This window comes from Ambystoma mexicanum, chromosome 13, assembly GCF_040938575.1.
Source record: "Ambystoma mexicanum isolate Mex_15411 chromosome 13, UKY_AmexF1_1, whole genome shotgun sequence".
NCBI lineage: Eukaryota > Metazoa > Chordata > Amphibia > Caudata > Ambystomatidae > Ambystoma > Ambystoma mexicanum.
This window is the reverse complement of record NC_090938.1, coordinates 758,015,408-758,036,669: the sequence shown is the minus strand read 5'-3', so window position 1 is coordinate 758,036,669 and position 21,262 is coordinate 758,015,408. Positions and strand designations below refer to the sequence as shown.

Below are 21,262 nucleotides of genomic sequence, written 5' to 3'. Positions count from 1 at the left end.
CTCCCCTTGGATCCAGCCTATGTAGCCTCTCTTCCTCTTTCCCAGGATGGGGAGGAGGATAGAATGAAGCTAAGGTTATCGTCTGAGTGATGTGGAATTCAGAGACTACTTTCGGGAGGAAATTAGGCTTCACTTGTAGGACAAATTTGTCTTTGTGAAAAATTGTATGAGGAGGTTTGCAAGATAGAGCTTGTAATTCGCTCACCCTTCTGGCAGATGTCAAAGCCACTAGTAAGACTGTTTTAAGGGTGAGAAATCTTAATGAACAAGAATGGAGTGGTTCAAAGGGAGTACCATCAGGAAATTTAAGACTCGATTTAAGTCCCACAAGGGAACTTGGAACAGCTTTGGGGGATAGACATTAGTCAACCCCTTCAGAAATTGGATTACTAGGGGTCATTTGAAATATGATGGCTCTTCCACAGTGCGCTTGAAGATCGACAGCGCTGCGAGGTAGCCCTTGATCGTACCAACTTGAAGACCTGAATTCGCCAAATAGAGCAAAAAAGATAACACCATTGGTGTACCGCATGAAAAGGGTTCGATATTCTTTTCTCTACACCAGCTGCAAAACCTTTTCCAATGGCAGCGGTATAAAGACTTTGTTGCTGGCCTTCTAGCCGAAAGCAACACCTCCATGACGTCATCAGGGAGGTCCCAATCCTGGTATCTCAACCTTTCAGAAACCAAGCGTGAAGGTTGAGGGTTCTGATGTCTGGATGGAGAACCTGACCTCCCTTCTGCGAGAGATGATCCTCCCTGTGTGGAAGACGAATCGGAGGGCAGATGGACATGTCCAGAAGGTCCGGGTACCACGTTCTCCTGGCCCAGTCTGGGGCAATTAGGATCATAGTCTTCCGGAATCTTCTCAACCCCCTGATCATCTGAGGAATGACAGGGACTGGAGGAAACGCGTACAGAAGTGGAAACTCCCAGTCCGCTACAAACGCATCCCCTAGAGCTCCTCTCGGGGGAAATTCCCTTGAACAAAACTGATCGCACTTCCTGTTGATACTGGTGGCGGCCAGATCCACTTGAGGGGTTCCCCAAAGGGTGAAGATCTCTTGAAGGACTTTGTGAGCTATCTCCCACTCGTGGGAGACTGTGCTCTGCCTGCTCAGAGCGTCCGCTTCAAGTTCTTCACTCTGGCTAAGTGAACTGCCAATAGAGAGATTCCTTCTTGAATTGCCCAAAACCAGAGCTGCATCGCCTCTCTGCACAGTGGTAGTGATCCTACGCCTCCTCTTTTGTTGAGGTAGTGCATGGCCACTGTGTTGTCCGTCATTATTAGGACATTTTTCCCTTGTACAGATGGTGGAAAAGCCTTCAGCGCTATTCAGATAGCTTTCAGCTCCAACAGGTTGATATGTAGTCTGGACTCCGATGGAGACCAACGACCACTGATGGTCAAGTCGTTGGCATGGGCTCCCCTCCCCATGAGTGAGGCCATCCGTGACTACTGTTATCTCCGGCCATGGTTGCCAAAACAGTTCTCCTTTCAAAATGTTCTCCCGACAGGCCCACCACTGAAGGTCTCAAGACACTTTGTCCGGGACCTGAAGGAGATCTGTCTTTCTTCCTGAGAATTGCGACCACTGGGTTCTTAGTGCCCACTGGAGAGATCTCATTCTCGGGCAAGTCTAGGGCACAAGGAAGATGCAGGATGCCATCAGGCCTAGCTACCTCAAAAAGTCGAAGGCTTGGAGACGTTGGGCATTTTGAAACTTGGTGACCATCTGCAGAATATCTTGAGCCCTCACCTCTGGTGGCAAGGCTTTCCCCAGGCAAGTGTCCAGGACAGCTCTGATAAACTGGAGTCTCTGATGTTATCATCTGTGAGTTCTTTTTTAAATTGAGGGAGAAGCCCAGTTTGGGAAGGAAGTAGCAGACATAATCTAGTTGGATCTGAGCATGTTCCGAAGATACTGCTCTGATCAACCAATCGTCTAGGTAGGGGTAGACGTGGATCCCTTCCCTCCTTAGACTTGCAGCCACTACCGACATTAGCTTGGTGAAGACCCTCGGGGTGAAGGTCAGCCCAAATGGCAGAACTCGAAATTGATAGTGAGAGTTGCCAATTGCGAACCTCAGGTATTTCCTGTGTTTGAGATGGATTGGCACATGGAAACAAGCATCCTGAAGGTCTAGAGATAACAGCCAGTCCTGAAGCTGGAGGGCCTGAAGGATCTGAGAGAGAGTCACCATCTTGAACTTGTCCTTCCCGAGGAATTTGTTCAATTCTCCTAAGTCCAAGATGGGTCTCAGTCCTCAGTCCTCCTTCAGTAGTAGAAAATAGGGGGAATACCAACCCTTGTTCCTTTCCGCTACAAGTACCGGTTCTATGGCACCTTTCTCTAGCAGGTCTAGAATCTCCTGCGAAAGGAGCGGATCTGGAAACTTCAAAGAGTTGTTCCCCGGTGGATGACTGAGGGGTGCGTAGAAAAGGCAGGCAGTAACCTTGGGAAACTGATGTTGATTTAACCTGCCCTCTACAGGTGTCTTGTGAGGAGAGACCTCAGAGTGGTTTAGAGGCAGCTGACGCAGATGCAGAGGGCAAGGAGGCACCTGCTGCTGCGGCTATTGTACTTTTAACCCGTCCACCGGGGGTGAATTGTTTTGGGCCCCTTTGAGCCGGCTGTCCTCTTTTTTTTCTCTGAATGCGGAATAAAAGCGAATGGACCTACCCCTCCAAGAGGTTCCTGAGGGGCGATACAGAGTTTGACGGATTGCAATTCCAAGAGATTTCGCTGCTGCCTTGGAAGTTTGTAAATTCTCTAGGCTGTCATCAGCCTTCTTACCAAACAAAGAAGTGCCGTCAAAGGGCATATTCAAAAGTCTGGCCTGTACATCTGGAGCAAAACCAGACTTTCGCAACCACGCAAATCTGCGGATTGTAGCACTTGCCATCATGGCCCTGCTGATAGTCAGCAGAACCAATGCCAGTTTGAAGGGACTCACACATTGCGTCTTTACCATCTTTAATGATGTTCAGAAATGCTTCCCTTTCCTCTCCTTCCGGGAGACAGTCAGCCGCAGATGAAGCACACTCCCAAAGTGTATGGCTGAACCTTGCGAGCGTGCAAGTAGCATTAATGGATTTAAGCGCCATGCTACATGCCGAGAAGACCTTTTTTGACATAGCGTCAAACCTTCTATCGTCCCAGTCTTGTGGAATAGTAGGGTATGCAGATCTACTGTTCGATGAAGTTGCTGCTTGTACAACGAAACTCTCTGGGGTTGGATGTTTGCTCAAATATTCAGGGTCAGAAGCAGATGCCCTATATTTGGCAGATAGTTTTTTGTTAATTGCCGGGATAACCTCAGGGGTTTCCCAGTTGACAGATATTTTTCTCTGCAATGCAGTATGAAAGGGAACCACAGGATCTTCCTGTGGGCCTTTAAGTAAAGTGTCCGTAAAATCATCCTGTTGAAAAGAAGGTGAAGGTGTAGACCACCCCATGAACTCTATTATTCTGGCCTTTAAGACCCTTATAAGGGGTCTCAGCATGTTCCCCTGGGTCTGGTTTAGCGAATTCTACTTCTGGAGAAGTATCTAAACCACTTGCCTCATGCAAAGTGTCTTGAAGGTCCTTCAATCTATTCTCTTCAGAGATAAATGCCTCCAGTATAGGTGTAGTGGTCCTCTAACACAAAGGGTCTTTCATGGTCAGAATCCTCCCCTTCCTCATATATAGAGGGCAAATCTCTGAAGTAATCTGACCTTGGATATGGTTTAAAACCCATTTCTAAAGCAGAAGGGGCCAAGCTTGTAGTCAACCGGTTGAGAAAACGTGGAAGTTGTCGACACGGAAGTCAAAGGCTTTGATGAAACCAAAAAAGGCATCGAAAAAGTATGAAGAGGCCTCGAAGAACTCGAGAGGATCGGAATCCTACTCGGAGTCGTCAAGGTTATCGACGACATCCTCGAGGTCATGGTCGAAGCCCTCGGTACGTCTATTGACAGATATAGTAACAGCAGTAGGTCTGTCCTTTATCGGTGTCAACAGCGGCGTCAATTCGACCGATTTGTGTGTCGACGGACCCTTCGATAAAGGCGTCGATGACGCAGATTTATGAGTCGAGGGAACCTTCGACGACGGCGTCGATGACCGGTCTTACTGCCTTTGCTCGAGGGTTCATGACGCTCTCGGGCAGTTTCTTTTGCCGGGTGCAACGACTTGCTGCGTTTCGATTTTTCGGGTCTTTCACCCAGGGTATCACCTTTAGCCGTCTCCGAGAGAGTCGAGGCCGCTTTCTCGAAGACGCTAAGCATTTTATTATGGAATTCCTTCCACTTAGCTGGAGAGCTGTGTTTCGTGGGGCAAGTGACCCTTTCCGGGGAAGTAGAAGATGACGAAGAAGAGGGAGATCTACGATGCCACTTTTTCGAGTGTTTAGATCGAAGACTGATGGGAACCGCTTTGAGACCTTGAACGGGAATGTTTCCTGTGACGGCGAGGAGACGAATGTCTCGACTCTGCCGAAGAAACTTTCGAAGACAAAGTTTTAAGAGTCTTACCTCTTTCTAGCTTCCCCTTACACTCCTTCAAGGCTTTTGCCATCATGGACATACAGTCCTCGCATTCCGAACAGTGATGCTCCGATCCCAGGCACCACAAACAGATCTTGTCAACGACATTTTCTTCCCACAATCTCGACACTTTTTGAAGCCGGACCATGGGGTCGACGGTTCGGAAGAGGAAGCCATCGAATGAAGATGATAACTTCGAGGAATAAGAAATACTTGAAGAAAGAACTGTGCAACACGATTCAGAGGCCTATGAAGCGCGGAAAAACGGAACTGAGCAACAGACCCTACGCGAGTCTATTTATAAGCACGATGACGTCTGCGCCGATACGGAGGATTTCAAGGGACACCAACTCGAGGGACATCGACGTGCAGCGCCCTCTACTTAAAACATTTTCCGAGGCTGGCAAGCTGGAAGTGATCTATTAAGATAAGGAATACGTCGGAGGACACAAGCCCTTCGAAATAGGTTTTACTTACCTTGAGTATAACTCTGTTATCCTGAAATCAGTTCGAGTTATTGGTTCCCTTAGTCTGTGAACTGAAAACTATAATTGAATATTACGCCCCAAGGTCCAACTCCCCTAGAATAACCTATACCGATTCAGAGTTATAGGGTTTTAGTGTTCCAGGAATAAGTGTTCCATTATTCTGTAAAGTATATTGTCCAGTTGACATTACTATGTGATTTCGACTTTCCTAGAAGTAATGTTAGGTGTTCCAAATAAGGTTATATGCTTTGGTCTGTGCACCTTCAAGCATAGTGTTTTTATAATTGTGGTAATATAATGTGATAGTACTTATTTCCCCCAAGATCTATCTGGGCCCACTTGTATTTAAATAAACAATTTATTTGTACAATGCATTGTGTTTCAGTGTTTCCTTGGACCATGTGTATTACAATTTCTTTGTACTGATTCTACAGCCTCCCTCCTAAGATGAGCCTGTCTGCTCTGTATACACTACCATGAAATCAGGTGGGACAGCCTTATACTAAGAGTGGAGTCTTGTACCGCAAGACTGAATGGTTTTACTAAGCCCCTGTTTGGGCTTCAGAAAAACTGCCCTAACAATATCCCCAGCACTTCACATAAGGTGGGGTGTTCTGCTCCCTATCTAAAATGGAAAGGGGATGCAAATCCATCTGTAGCCCTTGTGAGCAGCAGCTCAACCAAGTACATGAAAGAGAAATTAACAGGGAAGCCCAAAGGGGCAACCCAGCCTAAGCCCAAAAGTTGTAGGAAACTCTAACTCCAACCATACACGATGAAGAGACTTAAAAAAAGGTCACCCATAAAAAGAGTAAAAGGCTAGGTGAGAGGGTGAAAAGATTGCCCTTCCTCTAGGGACAAGGTAAAATAGTTAGCAGGTCCAAGCAAAAATGTATGGGGTTGACACAGATCAGGATGTTTTATCATATATATGAAAATCGTACCCAACACCCCCCGCCCCCAACCTGTTGGAGATGTGTCTGTTGTAATGGTTGTGTATTGGCGGGTTGACAAAAGGTTACCCCCTTCGCCAAGTTTTCTTTGGTCCACCATCTGAGTGCCAAGATCAATGTGAACGAGACTTGCACTATATCATCCCAATCGCCATACTAGTCGCACGTTGAGTCATGCATGAGGATTTGAGGATTGATGAAAATACATGATGCCATCATGCCAGACAGACACGCATTACCTTTCTGACTGTTATCAGACTATTGGCTTTGTAACAAGGTTATTAGGCCAGTAGGGCTTTTCCCCTGCCTTGAAGGGAAAACAGAGTGCATTGGATGATGCACTGTGCAAAATTAAAAGGTAACCCACAACAGTTAAGTACTGACAGTCAAAGGGCTAGTCAGTTTCCCCTAACAAGTGAGCTAAAGACCAATGGAGTGAAACTGATGTCTTCACTTCACTGTATAAAGCCAAAAAAAGGTGTAAAGCAAAAGCAAATAGTTTAGGGGTCCATAGACTGGAGGAAAAGTTGCTCCAAGAGAAAATGTTCCTAACAAAATCGATCAGTGAAATTATTGGCTTGTAGCCGAGGTCAAAATAGAATTAGTTTAAAACGAACACAGTGTGAAGTGACCACCCAAATGGTGGAAAGAAAACAATGCAAGGACAAAGACATGTGCAGGACCGTGGGTACGGTTCACAAAGGGTAGGGTTTGTGGGACAGGAACGCCACTGTCCACACCCATTTTCAACTTTGAAAATAAAACTGTATAATACTCTGCATAATCCACGAGGTCAGCATATGCAAACCATGTTAATATAAGCAGATTCTCAAGCCCAAAATATATATATTTTTTTACTTTTTATTGTGCATTTAGTTTATTTTTTAATCAAGAAAAATATTTTGCACATTTAAATGAAGAAAGCAAAATCATGTTTTACTGAGGAAAAGAAAAAACATTTATATACAAACCGTAAATATAATCATACTATGTGATTAAAACAGATGAACAAGATACCAATTGGTAACGTTCTTTCGATTGGATGTTCCTCCAACATATGCCACATCTTTGACATGTAATGTTCACAGCTGTGTACTTCCGAAACGTTCGGCAGAGGGCGTCGGGTTGATGTCCCTCGAAGGCCTCAGTCGAGGGCGACATAAAATAGAACGCACGGCGCCCGTAGCCCTTTCCCTCCATAACGTGTGACCTACACATATCCAATGCCTGCTTGACTGCACATACCCTTGCGGGAACGTAAGCTGCAATCGCATAGGAAATTCTCCAGAGGGGCAGGCTGGGAGGGTGATGTGGAATATGCTGGACGAATAAGCAATCTAAAGAACGTTACCCGTTGGTAAGTAACTTGTTCTTGGAATGGATTGTGTCCTCCAATGTATTCCACATCTTTGACCAGACTCCCAAAGCAGTACCAGAAAATGGAGGAGGGAAAAGAATTTAGAGTACCCAATCGGATGGCAGAATAAAGAACCGCCTTACAAAAGGCCATATCCTGACCATGGAGTGAATCCAGGGAGTAATGTTTTACAAATGTGTGAATAGAAGCCCATGTGGCTGCATCACAAATATTTCTAATAGGAACTCCCCTCTGCAGGGCTGTGGAAGTAGCCACGCCCAGGTGGAATGAGCTTCCAATCCTTCCGGAGGGTCCTTCCCCGCCAAACGGTAACATTAAATAATGGTGAGGATAATCCACCTGGACTAGGTCTGTTTGGTTACAGCCTGGAGCAATCGGTGACCAGCCTACCCCACAAAGAGTTGATCGTCCACTCTGACCCTGGCCAACCTAGAAATATAAAAGCTCAGAACTCTCCTAGGATCCAACCTATGGAGTCGATCCTCTTCCTTACCAGTATAAGGAGGCGGATAGAAAGACGGAAGAACCACTTTCTGGCCTAAATGAAATTCAGACACTACCTTAGGTAGAAAGGAAGGATGTACCCTCAGTACAACCCTACCCTTGTGGAACACAGTAAAGGGTGGCTTAGATGAAAGTGCCTGCAATTCACTCACTCTGCGAGCGGAAGTAACCGCAACCAAGAACACCGTCTTGAAAGACAATTTCAAAGGACAAGAGTGCAAAGGTTGAAACGGAGCACCCATCAGGAATTTGAACAACAAATTTAAATCCCAAACCGGCACCTGGAAAGGGGACGCAGGAACACATTAGTGAGCCCTTTAAGAAATTGGGAAATCAAAAGAATCTTAAAGTAAGAACATTCTTCAGACGAGTGAAGATAGACAGCGCCGCCAGGTAACCTTTAATGGTACCCACTTGAAAGCCCCTGTGGGCCCAAGAAAGCCAAAACCATGGGAATGGAACACTGAAAAGGATCAACATTCTGTCCTCTGCACCAGTCGCAAAACTTATACAACGGCACAGGGATTTTGTTGCTGGCCGCCTGGCCGAAAGCAACACCTCCATCATGTCACCCGGGAGGTCCCAATCCTTATACCTCAACCTTTCAAGTTACAAGCGTGACGGTTGAGAGTCCTGACCTCTGGATGGAGAAACTGACCCCCCCCCCCACACACACCCACGCACAAGAGCAGATTCTCTCGGTAGGGAAGACTGCGTGGAGGGTAGATGGACATTTCTAGAAGGTCCGGGTACCACGCTCTCCTGGCTGAATCCGGAGCAATGAGCATCATGTGGGATCGAACCTCTGTAACCTCTCAACACTTGAGGAATGACGGGGACTGGTGGAAACGCGTACAGCAGTGGGCATGACAAATCAACTACGAACGCGTCTCCTAAAGCTCCTCTCGGAGGAAATTCACTTGAGCAGAATCTCTCGCACTTTCGATTGGCACTGGTGGCGAAGAGCTCGACTTGTGGGGTTCCCCAAAGGGCAAAGATCTCCAGAAGGACTTCCTGAGCCAACTCCCACTCATGAGAGATTGTGCTCTGCCTTCTCATAGCGTCCGCCGCCGCATTGTCCTCTCCGGCCAGATAAACTGCAGAGCGCGAAATTCCCTGCTGAATTGCCCAGAACCAGAGCTGCATTGCCTCTCTGCACACCGGGAGTGACCCTACCCTCCCCCCTTTTTTGTTGAGGCAATGAATGGGCACTGTGCTCTTCCCCAGCACAGCCGGCAGAAAAGCCTTCAGGGCCAGCCTGATGGCCCTCAGCTCCAACAGGTTGATGTGGAGTTTGGACTCCGACGGAGACCAACGACCGCTGGCGATCAAGTCTTCGGCATGAGCGCCCCATCCTGTGAGGGAAGCATCCGTCACTACAGTCACCCCTGGCCACGGTTGCCAAAATGGCTCCCCTTTCATCAGGTTCCCCTCGTTGGCCCACCACAGAAGATTCTGGGAGACCTAGATTGGAATCTGAACGGGACTCGACATCTTGCCCAAGAACTGCGACCACTGAGGACCCATTGCAGGGATCTCATCCGCAGCCTGGCCTCTGGCACCAGAAAAATACAGGATGCCATGAGGCCGAGCAATCTTAAGAATTCGAAAGCCGGAAGACTCTGGGCATGTTGAAACTTGTCCACCATCTGCACAATGTGATGAGCCCTTACCTTGGGAGGCGAGCACTTCCCCAAAGACTTGTCCAACACAGCCCCAATATACTGGAGCTGCTGGGAAGGTGTCAGATGCGACTTCTTGAAATTGAGGGAGAAGCCCAGTTTGTGGAGGTAGCGGCAGGTGACACTGAGGTGATCCAATGCTTGCTTGGGAGAATGTGCACAGATCAGCCAGTCGTCCAAGTAGGGGTAGCTGTGAATCCCCCCCCCCGCCTGAGATGCGCTGCCACCACCACCATTAGCTTGGTGAAGACCCTCGGGCGGAGGTAAATCCGAATGGCAGGACCCGAAACTGAAAGTGCAAGTCACCAGCTGCAAACCACAGGTACTTCTGTGCTTGGGATGAATCGGCACATGAAAGAACAAGTTACTTTCTTACCTGGTAACGTTCTTTCGATGGGATGGTCCGACGACGTATTCCATATCTATGACATGTAATCACCACAGCTGTGCTGCTTCGGAAACTTTTTTCGGCGTCTGCGTCCTGCGTCGATGAGCCGTCGTCGAGGACCTCCTCCGACATCATCCGATGTGATAAGTAGGACGCACGACGCCCGTAGCCTCAGTTGTAGTTTTTTCCCCCAGAACGTGTGACATTAGTCAACTGCCAGTCAGACACAAAGCCTTGCGGAACATAAGCTGCAATCGCAAAAGAAATTCTGCAGCGGGGAAGGCAGGGAGGGAGCGATATGGAATAAGTCGTCGGACCATCCCATCGAAAGAACGTTACCAGGTAAGAAAGTAACTTGTTCTTCGAGGGGATTGGCTCCTCCGACGTATTCCATATCTATGACAGACTCCCAAAGCAGTACCAGAGCAAGGAGGAGGGAAAGAATTTAGAATCAAAATTTAGAATTGCCAATCAAATAGCAGAGCAAAGGACCGCCTTGCCAAAGGCCAGATTCTGTCCTCGAGGGAATAGTGACGTACAAATGTATGTACTGAAGCCCAGGTGGCTGCATCACAGATGTTGCGACTAGGAACACCCCTCTGCAGGGCAGTAGATGCAGCCATACCCCTGGTAAAATGGGCCGGCAAGCCAGCCGGTGGGTCCTTACCCGCCAAGCGGTAACACTCCCAGATGGCCAAAATAATCCAGCGAGACAAAGTCTTTTTCGTCACAGCTTGCCCCAAACGCTTTCCAGCGTAACCAATAAAGAGTTGATCGTCCACTCTGACCCGGGACATGCGTGAAACATAAAAGCTTAAAGCTCTCCTAGGATCAAGCCTATGGAGCCTCTCCTCTTCCTTACCAGGATGCGGAGGAGGATAGTATGCCGGAAGAACAACCTTCTGGGCCAAATGAAATTCCGTCACTACCTTCGGGAGAAAAGAAGGACGAACTCTAAGGACAACCCTGTCCTTGTGAAATACAGTGAAGGGTGGTTTAACTGAAAGTGCCTGTAACTCACTCACTCTGCGAGCGGAAGTAACCGCAACTAAAAACACAGTTTTCAGAGTTAACAGCCTCAAAGGGCAAGAATGTAAAGGCTCAAACAGAGCACCCATAAGAAACTTAAGAACAAGGTTTAAATCCCAACCTGGCACCAGGAAAGGTGACGGAGGGAACACATTAGTGAGCCCTTTCAGAAACTCTGAAATTAAAGGGATTTTGAAGTAAGAACACTCTTCAGACGAGCGCTTAAAGATGGACAGCGCCGCCAGGTAACCTTTAATGGTACCCACTTGCAAGCCCTTGTGGGCCAAAGAAAGTAAAAAGGACAGAACCATGGGGATGTCACATGCAAAAGGATCTACATTCTGAACTCTGCACCAGTCGCAGAACTTACGCCAACGGTACAGAGACTTTGTTGCTGGCCTTCGGGCCGAAAGCAACACCTCCATCACGTCTTCAGGGAGGTCCCAATCCTTATACCTCAACCTTTCAGAAGCCAAGCGTGAAGGTTGAGGGATCTGACCTCTGGATGGAGAACCTGACCCCCCCCCCCCCTCCCGTGAGAGCAGATCGTCTCGGTAGGGAAGACGACGTGGAGGGCAGATGGACAAGTCGAGAAGGTCCGGGTACCACGTCCTCCGAGCCCACGCCGGAGCAATGAGGATCATCCGGGAACCGAACTTCCGTAACCTCCGCAGCACTTGCGGGATGACGGGGACTTGAGGGAACGCGTACAGCAGCGGGAATGACCACTCCACCACAAACGCGTCTAAGGCTCCTTTTGGAGGAAATTCCCGCGAGCAAAACCTTTCGCAATTCCGGTTGACACTGGACACGAAGAGATCCACTTGAGGGGTCCCCCAAAGGGCGAAGATCTCCAGGAGAATCTCCTGAGCCAACTCCCTCTCGTGAGAGATCGTGCTCTGCCTGCTCAGAGCGTCCGCCGTCACGTTTTCGTCTCCGGCCAGATGAACTGCCGAGATCGAAACTTCCTGCTGGATGGCCCAGAACTCGAGCTGCATCGCCTCCCTGCACAGAGGAAGTGACCCTGCCCCCCCCCTTTTTCTTGAGGTAGTGCATGACCACTGTGTTGTCCGTCAGGGTCAGGACACTCTTTCCTCGCACAGTCGGCAGAAAAGCCTTCAGGGCTAGCCTGACGGCCCTCAGCTCCAACAGATTGATATGGAGTCTGGACTCTGACGGAGACCAACAACCGCTGACTGTCAGCCCGTTGGCATGAGCTCCCCATCCCGTGAGGGATGCATCCGTCACGATCGTCACCTCCGGCCAGGGAAGCCAAAATGGAGCCCCCTTCATCAAGTTGCCTTTGACGGCCCACCACAGAAGGTCCTGGGTGACTGAGGGCGGCACCTGAACCGGGTCCGACATCCTGCCGGAGGACTGCGACCATTGCGTCTTGAGTGCCCACTGCAAAGATCTCATCCGCAGGCGAGCCTCTGGCACCAGAAGAATGCAGGATGCCATGAGGCCGAGCAACCTCAAGAACTCGAACGCTGGGAGCGTCTGGGCATGCTGAAACTTGTGCACCATCTGCTGAATGTGAAGAGCCCTCACCTGGGGAGGGAAACACTGCCCCAGGGAAGTGTCGAGCACTGCTCCGATGTACTGGAGCCGCTGTGTTGGCGTCAAATGGGACTTCTTTAAATTGAGGGAGAAGCCCAGCCTGTGAAGGGAGTGGCAGGTGACGGACAGATGATCCAGGACTTGCTCGGGAGAGCTCCCCCTGATCAACCAATCGTCCAGGTAGGGGTAGACGTGAATCCCCCCTTGCCTGAGATGCGCTGCCACCACCACCATGAGCTTGGTGAAAACCCTCGGGGCGGAGGTCAATCCGAACGGCAGGACCCGAAACTGAACGTGCGAGTCACCAACCGCGAACCTCAGGTACTTCTTGTGCTTGGGATGGATCGGCACATGGAAGTAAGCATCCTTGAGGTCGAGAGACACCAACCAGTCCTGAAGCTGAAGGGCCTGGAGGACTTGAGAGAGAGTAACCATCTTGAACTGGTCCTTCCTGAGGAGTTTGTTCAAACCGCGCAAGTCCATGATGAGTCTCAATCCCCCGTCTTTCTTCGAAATCAAAAAATAAGGGGAATACCATCCCTTGTTCCTCTCCGCTACAGGCACCAGTTCTATGGCGCCTTTCTCCAGCAGGGCTTGAATTTCCTGCGCAAGGAGCGGATCCGGACTTTGCAAAGGGAGGTTCCCCGGTGGACTGTCGCGAGGCCTGTGCCGAAAGGGAAGACAGTAGCCGTGGGTTATGATCTCCAGAACCCACACATCTGAAGTAATGGCACGCCACTCTACAAGATGCTGCGCCAGCCTTCCCCCAACCGGCGAACCATGGGGCATGGCCTCATGACTAAGTGGTAGCGGCTGCAGCGTTACCTGAGGGCAAAGAGGCAACTGCCCGAGCGGCCTTGGCACCACAGGTACCCTGTCGTCCACCTCTGGTACCCCTGCGTTGGCCTCTTTGACTGCCAGCTCCTCTCGCTTTACTGAAGGACGAGTAATAGCGAAAGGAACCACACCTCCATTTCTGTCCCCTAGGACGAAAAGGCGGAGGTTGGTGAACTGCACCGCCCAACGACTTCGCTGCAGCTTTTGAGGTCTGCAACCTCTCAAGGCTCTCGTCAGCCTTGCTGCCAAAAAGGTGTTCACCGTTAAAGGGCATGTTGAGGAGCCGGGACTGCACATCAGGAGCAAACCCCGACTTCCGCAACCACGCAAACCCGCGTATCACGGTGCTCACCACCATGGACCTGCTGACGCATTCAGCCATGTCCAAACCCGACTGAACGGACTCACACATGGCATCCTTACCATCCTGGACCATAGCAAGGAAACCATCCCGTTCGTCCCCTTCGGGAATATGTTCAGCCGCTAACGCAACACAGTTCCACAGAGTGTGTGTGAAACGAGACAAGGCACAAATGGAGTTGGCCGCCTGAAGCGCCATACCACCAGAAGAAAACACTTTCTTCGCCCAGCCATCAAAACGTTTGTCGTCCCTATCAGGAGAGATGGTAGAGTACGACGCCTGCTTTGCCGGGGCCGCCTGCACCACCAAACTCTCCAGAGTGGGGTGCCTGGTGAAGTAGCAGGGGTCGCTACTGGCTGGACGGTATTTTCGCGACAAGGACAATTTCATCTGGAACCTGACTAGGAACCATGCCATCAGAATCTTCATCCGCCTGTGAAATATATTCCAGGTGGCGAAAAGAAGGCACCCGAGAGTGCTTGCTCTTAACCAGAGCCTTCCTAGGGGGTTCTCCCGTGCCACGGGGTACCTTCGAAACGAAAGGCGTCGAGCGAATCGGCGTCGAGAGAACAGGCATCGGCGCCGAGAGGATCCACGTCGAGGAAATCGGCGTCGACGTCAGATGCAGCGCCGCCAGCATCGGCGGCGTCGACAAAGTCCTCGAAGCCGGAGCTCCGAGCGTGTCCTTCGACGACCTGGGCTTCGACGACTTCCTCGGAGCCGGAGCCTCGAGAAAGCCTGTCGACGCCCTCGACGCCTCAGACATCGATGTCTTCCTCGAAGACATCACAGGTGCACACAGTCTCGAACGCGTCGAGGACCGGGACCTGGAACGGGTACGTCGAGAACGAGTCCCCTTGTCCGAATGGGACCTCTCCCGTGACTCGTGCCGACCACTCTTGCGAGCGGTGTCTCTCGACCGACCCCACTCGGGGGCGCGGACGACTTAGTACCCTGCGACTCGAGAATCGCCAGCATTTTCTTCCCGAAGGAAGCCCATTCCTCCGGCGTCGCACGGCTGGTGGGGTAAGCAACATGCCGGGCAGAGTCCTCCGAAGAGGACCTGGAAGATGACCGGTGTCGGCGCTTCCGAGAATGCCTCGAAGAGGCTGAGGAGTGGCGAGACCGACTCCTAGAAGGAGACCCACGAGACTTCCGACGATGACGCGGAGAGTGTCCTCTCGAATCATCCGTCGAAAGCCCCGCAGACTTCGACTTCCGGGGCTTGGATACCCGACCTATCGACAACAACTTCTTACGTTCACACAAGGCTTTGGACGTGAGCGACTGGCAGTCGATACAGTCATCCGTGTCGTGGGCCTCCCCGAGGCACCAGAGGCAGGCGTCGTGCGAGTCCGTCACCGACATCTTGGACCCACACTCCCCGCACTTCTTGAAGCCCGGATGCGGGGTCGAAGTAGAAGACATCTACACACGAAGGATTTTCACAAAAACTAACAGGTTCGAAGAACCGAGAAGACCAGAACTCCAAAGAGTTGAGGCGTTAACCGAGAGTCACGAAGCAACTTGTTCGCGGAAAAAACGGAACTGAGGCTACGGGCGTCGTGCGTCCTACTTATCACATCGGATGACGTCGGAGGAGGTCCTCGACAACGGCGCATCGACGCAGGACGCAGACGCTGAAAAAAGTTTCCGAAGCAGCACAGCTGTGGTGATTACAGGTCATAGATATGGAATACGTCGGAGGACCCAATCCCCTCGAAGTAAGCATCCTGTAGGCCCAGAGGCACCAACCAATCCTGTAGTTGAAGGGCCTGGAGGACTTGAGAAAGTTACCATCTTGAACTTGTCCTTCCTGAGAAGTTTGTTCAACCAACGCAAATCCAGGATGGGTCTCACACTCCCCCAGTTTTCACTCTCCGCTACAGGCTCTTGCAGGGTCCAGATTTCCTGCACAAGAAGCGGATCTGGAAGCTTCAAAGAGGTTCCCTGGTGGATTGTCGTGAGGCCGCTGTAGGAAGGGAAGGCAGTAGCTGTGGACATTTGTATCCAGAACCCACGCATCCGAAGTAATGGCTTTGCCATTCTTTGAGATGCTGAGACAATCTGCCCCCAACCGGCTAACCATGGGACATGGCCTCATGACTGTGTTGGAGTGGCTGCGGCAGCGCCTGAAGGCAAAGAGGCAGCTGCCTGAACGGCTTTGGCACCTCCATTTCCCTGACCACCACGGGCACTTTTACGCTGACCCCTTTGACTGGTGGCTCCTCTCGTACTACCAAAGGAGGAGTAATAATGAAAAGAACCTCCCCTCCACTGTGGTCCCCTAGGACGAAAAGGCAGAGGTTGACGCACAGCTGTACTCAAAGATTTAGCAGCAGCTTTTGAGGTCTGCAACGTCTCAAGGCTCTCGTTGGCCTTGCTGCCAAACATGTGCGCCATCGAAGGGCATGTTCAAAAGATGGGTTTGCACATCCGGAGCAAAACCCAACTTCCGCAACCGCGCAAATTTGCGTTGAACGGTGCTTTCAGCCTCGGACCGGCTAACACTGTCAGCCGTGTCCAAACCTGACTGAAGGGATTCACACATGGTATCCTTGCCATCTTGCACGAGAGCAAGGAACCCATCCCTTGCTTCCCCCTTCGGGAACATTCTCAGACGCTAAAGAAAAAATTCCACAGAGTGTGTGAAAACCTTGACAAGGCACAAGTGGAATTGGCTGACTTCAACGCCATACTCCCCGCAGAAAACACCTTGCATGCCAAACCGTCGAGGCGTTTGCCGTCCCCATCAGGAGGGATGGTAGGGTACGCCGCCTGCCTCGAGGTGGCCGTAGCCGCCTGAACCACCAAACTCTCAGGAGTGGGGTATTTATTTGGTTAACTATTTGTTAACAGCCGGAAGAGATTCCGGTGACTGGCAAGCAAGAGGACGGACCTTGATCTACAATGTCCGTCAGATCATCCTGTAGAAAAGCTTCAGGAAGACTGGACCAGATACTCCGTGACCCTAGCCATGAGCCTCTTGTAGGACTCTGCATGAGCTCCAGGCTCAGGGCTGCCAAATTCCACTTCCGGAGAAGTGTCCAACCTGCTGGCATCATGGAGAGTTTTCCTCAACTCCTCCAACTGACTGTCTCCAGAAAAGACAGGAGCCACATCAGCATCAATAGGGTCCATATCAAAGTCTGATCTCTCCTCCTCATAGATGTCATCCAGAGGGAGGTAAAAGCCCTGCCTAAGGAAAGAAGAGGGTCTGGAGTCCACCACAGGCCTCACAGACTTAGAAGTACCCTTCCTTGGAGGATCCACAGTATCAGGGATCTCCAACGGCAAATTTTAGGCAAAAAGCCCTGAAGGCGTCGAGGGCACTGACTGCTTTGGTGCTGAGAGCTGGTGCGAAGGCAAAGCTACCACGTCGGTATCCGATGGACACGGCGCCCACCTCAAGCCCTTACCAGGTTTCTGCGGTCTCGCTGGAGATGAGGACCGAGACCTGGAAGCACATCTCTTGCGACTATCCAGAGCCTTTTTTCCGAACAGGACCTCGAAGGTTCCCGGTGAGAGTCGCGTCGAAGACCCAAACCCGAAGGCATACGAGCCATGGTACGAGACCCTTCATTGCCAGCTTCGTCTGAAGGCACGGACTGAACTGTGCCGTGCGATTGAAAAATCACTAACATCTGCTCTCTAAAGGCAGTCCATTCCTCCGGAGTCGAGGACTTTGTCGGACAAGCCACTTTCCTCGCGACTCCATCCTCCGAGGACGACAGGGAAGGCGACCGGTGATGGGAGACACATACTACTTGTTTTAGTTTTGTTTATAACCATAATATTTTCTTTGGCATATTGGTTTAGGGCATTTAGTGTGCGCTGAAGACCAATCTGCGTTTGGTCGAAAATTATGATGTCATCTGCACATGACACCGTTTATGGTTGGAGGAAAGTATCTAGTCGCCTTAAAAGCTGGTTTCATCATATCAGTCGTGTAGAGATTGTAAAGAATAGGGCCCAGCGCACAGCCCTGTTTGAGCCCCTGATGTGTAGAAGTATATTTTGAAAGGGACCCCTTTTGGTTAAGACGGACTTCAACCAATGTGTTTGTGTAGAGCGTTTGGATGTAATAGAGCAGGGTAGGGTCAATGCCCCACCCAGTCTTTTAGTTTTTCCCCAGAGTCTACTTCGCGAAACCAAGTCGAAAGCATTAAAAAAAATCAACATGGCAACAGTAGAGCTTCTTCTTCCCTTTGGGCCATAATGCCCCTAGGTCCTGTAATATCGCTATGTTGGTGGTTGTATTGCGTTTTTTCCAAAATCCTGTTTGGAATATGCTCAATATGTTCTTTGTTTCCATCCAGGTAGTTTGTTCCAATAAAACATTGGCGAATAGTTTCTGGCTTGAGTCCATCATCGCCAGAAGCCGATAGTTCGTTGGTGTCTATCCCCCTTCTTTTGAATAGGAACTGGCGCCAACTCTCAGGTATTTGGCCGTTCGAGTATTTTCATAAAGTATAGTACCAATATCCTAGCCCAAAGGGTTGGATCAGACTTAAATACCAGATAAGGGATACCATCCGGGCCCGGGGCGTGGGAAGCTTTAGATCCTATTAGCCTTTCTAAGTTTCTTGCCATGATCTCATCCTCCAATTTAGCTCTTGATAACCGATCCACCTTACACCAGACCATTAGCACCCCCAGTTCTATCACCGGCATTACATATTCAGTTGGAGAATACAGATCTTGTATGCATTAGTCCATATTTCCTGTGAGATTGGATTTAAATCAACCTGAGAAGAAGAATTTCTAAAACTATTAAACGCCAGAATTTGACCATATTATCCCATCTCAGCCATAGGAACAAGTTCAGCCAATTCACGGTTCTAATAGATGCTGTTAGGCAAGATTGTATGCAGTACCCTTTGCGTGCACTACACCAACTGACGACCTGGCAATAGGAACCCAACCTTTGGTATAAGCTTGTACTACACAGGTTGGTAGCGTGTTGAGCAGCCAGTCTGATCTCAAGGCTGATCATTTGAGCTGTAGGGGAGTTTCACAGAGATTCACAGTGACAAGTATTCAAATAAACACTTGCACACAAGGTTTCTTGAATAAACAATTAATGCATCAGTCAGTTAGAATAAGCCTTCTTCAGAAGGGAGCAATATAAAAGCAACACACAAATACATTCCATAACTACACACACTTTGTTTCTAAATCAGTACAAAGCCTTTTGGATGGCCCACAGTCACAACCTACACCCTCAGTTGACTTCAATAGCTATGGTGCTGGGGACTTTCATATCTTACTGTTGCATTTAGAACATTCTTAGGAATTGGTGAAAGGGAAAGGTTACTTAGAACAATACAAGAGATCACAAACATTCTTAAGCAGGCAAATGCTTTCGTATTCCCTAAGCATCGTTCAGTGTAATAGGCTAAGCCAAAGTCAATGGGCAAAAGTTTATGTGAGCTGAAGCACTTCTGGTAGGTAAGCAAGAAAAGGCCTTTGCACAATGTTTGAGAAGTCTTTGAAGAAAAGAAGAATCAATGTAGGGCCACAAGATGTTTATGCTTGTGAGTAGCAGAAGATGGAAGCAACTCTACAACAAGGAGGTAAGTTCACTCAGACTTTACAGTACCTTTGGATTGAAGACAAAGTGCAGCAGATGACATGTTCCTGTGCAGCTCTGCAGATCTCACTGCTCCTTGCCCTCAGTCGTGGGGACAAGAGGGAGGACATCTGGGAACTCCTGCACTGCAATGGGACGGTCATCGCTCGCAACTGGCAATCTTCAAACAAGTGACATTTGGTTGTTTCAGCTCCTCGCGACTACCGAAAATAGCAACACTGCGGTTCCTGGCTGTCGAGATGCACTTTCCTTGTTTCTGGGGTCCTGCACTTGGTTGAGGGGGCTCAGGCTTGGTCAGTCCTGCTTCCTGGGAGTCCAGAGGATCTTCCTGGAGCTCTTGGCCAACTTAAAAGCAACGCACACCATCTGGTGTTCCTCTTCTTGGCTATTAGGTTTCCAGCAGCAACTCTGGAAATTCAACCAGCTCTGAGAAGATGTCCAGGTGGCTTACTTTGGAGTTGATTGGTCCCACCAACTCAAAGGGAGAAGTCGTCCTTGCAGGGGCTTCTCCGTGGATACAAATTTGGAGTTTCAGCAAAGCTGCAGGGCTTCACCGGGCAAACCAACGGTACAGGAGTTGCAGCAGGTTTCCTCCTAAAGTTTGTATTCGATTCCTTTGTCTAGTGGTCGACACTGCCTTCCAAGCCAAAAGCCTCACCTTTTATTCAGGTTTCTCCCATTCATTCCAGTCTAGCTGTCAGTCACCCAGTAGGGTAGCTGTCCTTGCCGGACAGTCAGATGGCCAATCACCACAGAGTGCATTTGGGTCTCCTAGGAGACTAAGCACAGGGAGTTTCGGGCACCTCCCTCAATTCCTGCCCCCGCCAGACACCCTGGAGCCAGAGGCGGGCTTCACTTGTGAATCCCACCAAAGGCAAAGCGAACAAAGGGACCAAACCTGGTTTGGCGCGCAGATTAAATCTCAAGGACGACCTTTGCACAAAAAAATGGCGAAAAAAGAAGACCAGGCCATGTTGACATAAATGGTACCCTTGGGTGCTTTACAGAAGCCGGGAACGCAGCCTGTGGTAAATGCCCACCACAGTAGTTAAAAGTAAACCACTGCCACCAGCCATTCTCGAAGAAAGGGTAACATAAAAAATGTTACATGAGAAGCTAGACAAAGGGGACACTAATAAACCCCTCCAGCCCCCTCTTGTAAGAGTGTGTGCTGGGTCTAGAAAGTTACAACGGTAAGTAAAGTAAATGTCACTTTACTGCTCTTGGAAACTGTTTCACCAAGAGAAGGTATTCAAACCTTGGGGAAATTTGAAAGGCTTCCCTGTGCTACTGCACTGAAGGTGCTGTGTGACAATGTAAAAGATGCCTATGGAGTTTTGTCAGACTCCACAACCGAAAGAAAAACAGTGTAAAGAAATCACATGAGAGGGTGGGAAAAAGTCCTCAAAATCCAGCAAAGTTGCTGGGGGTCTCTAAGGTGGAGGGAATTCGCACATTTCTGAGAATACTCCCTAACGGATGCTTTGTGCCAGTTTCTGTATTTTGTAGCCAAGTTTGTCGCCATCTTCTTTTTGGAATCGGGAGACATATACCCATTTCTTTTGACAGCAGCGTTGTCCCTACAATACGGTCTCTTGCATCAAAGGGCTTATGATGGCAGTCATGAGAATATTGAACCTGAACTTTACTGTGGTTAGCGTGTGGTGAAATCACCCTGATAATTTCTTTTACATTCCATGATGCTGTTAAAGCGGCCAAATTCCCAACATTTTTAGTTAATGTGTCATTCACCAATTTGATGTCACTTTGAGCCCAACGTAATCTGTTGCCAACTGAATTTGTTGTTACTTTGGCACATGTTTTAGGTATCTCTGATACAGCTTTTAGAGTGGTTAACCAGCGTAGTGCGCCATGGTCACTAACCTTATTATACGTTACCACTATTGGGCTACACAACAGGCAGGTGTCCCTGTCTAGTATGACAATCAATTAATGAT

At 49.5% G+C, this 21,262-nt stretch overlaps 1 protein-coding gene across 8 annotated transcripts in view; it reads right to left on the bottom strand.

The window, feature by feature from the left end:
- The window catches only part of PRRC2A (proline rich coiled-coil 2A), a 2,343,739-nt gene that overhangs the window by 246,051 nt on the left and 2,076,426 nt on the right, over positions 1 to 21,262 (bottom strand). The window lies entirely within an intron of this gene.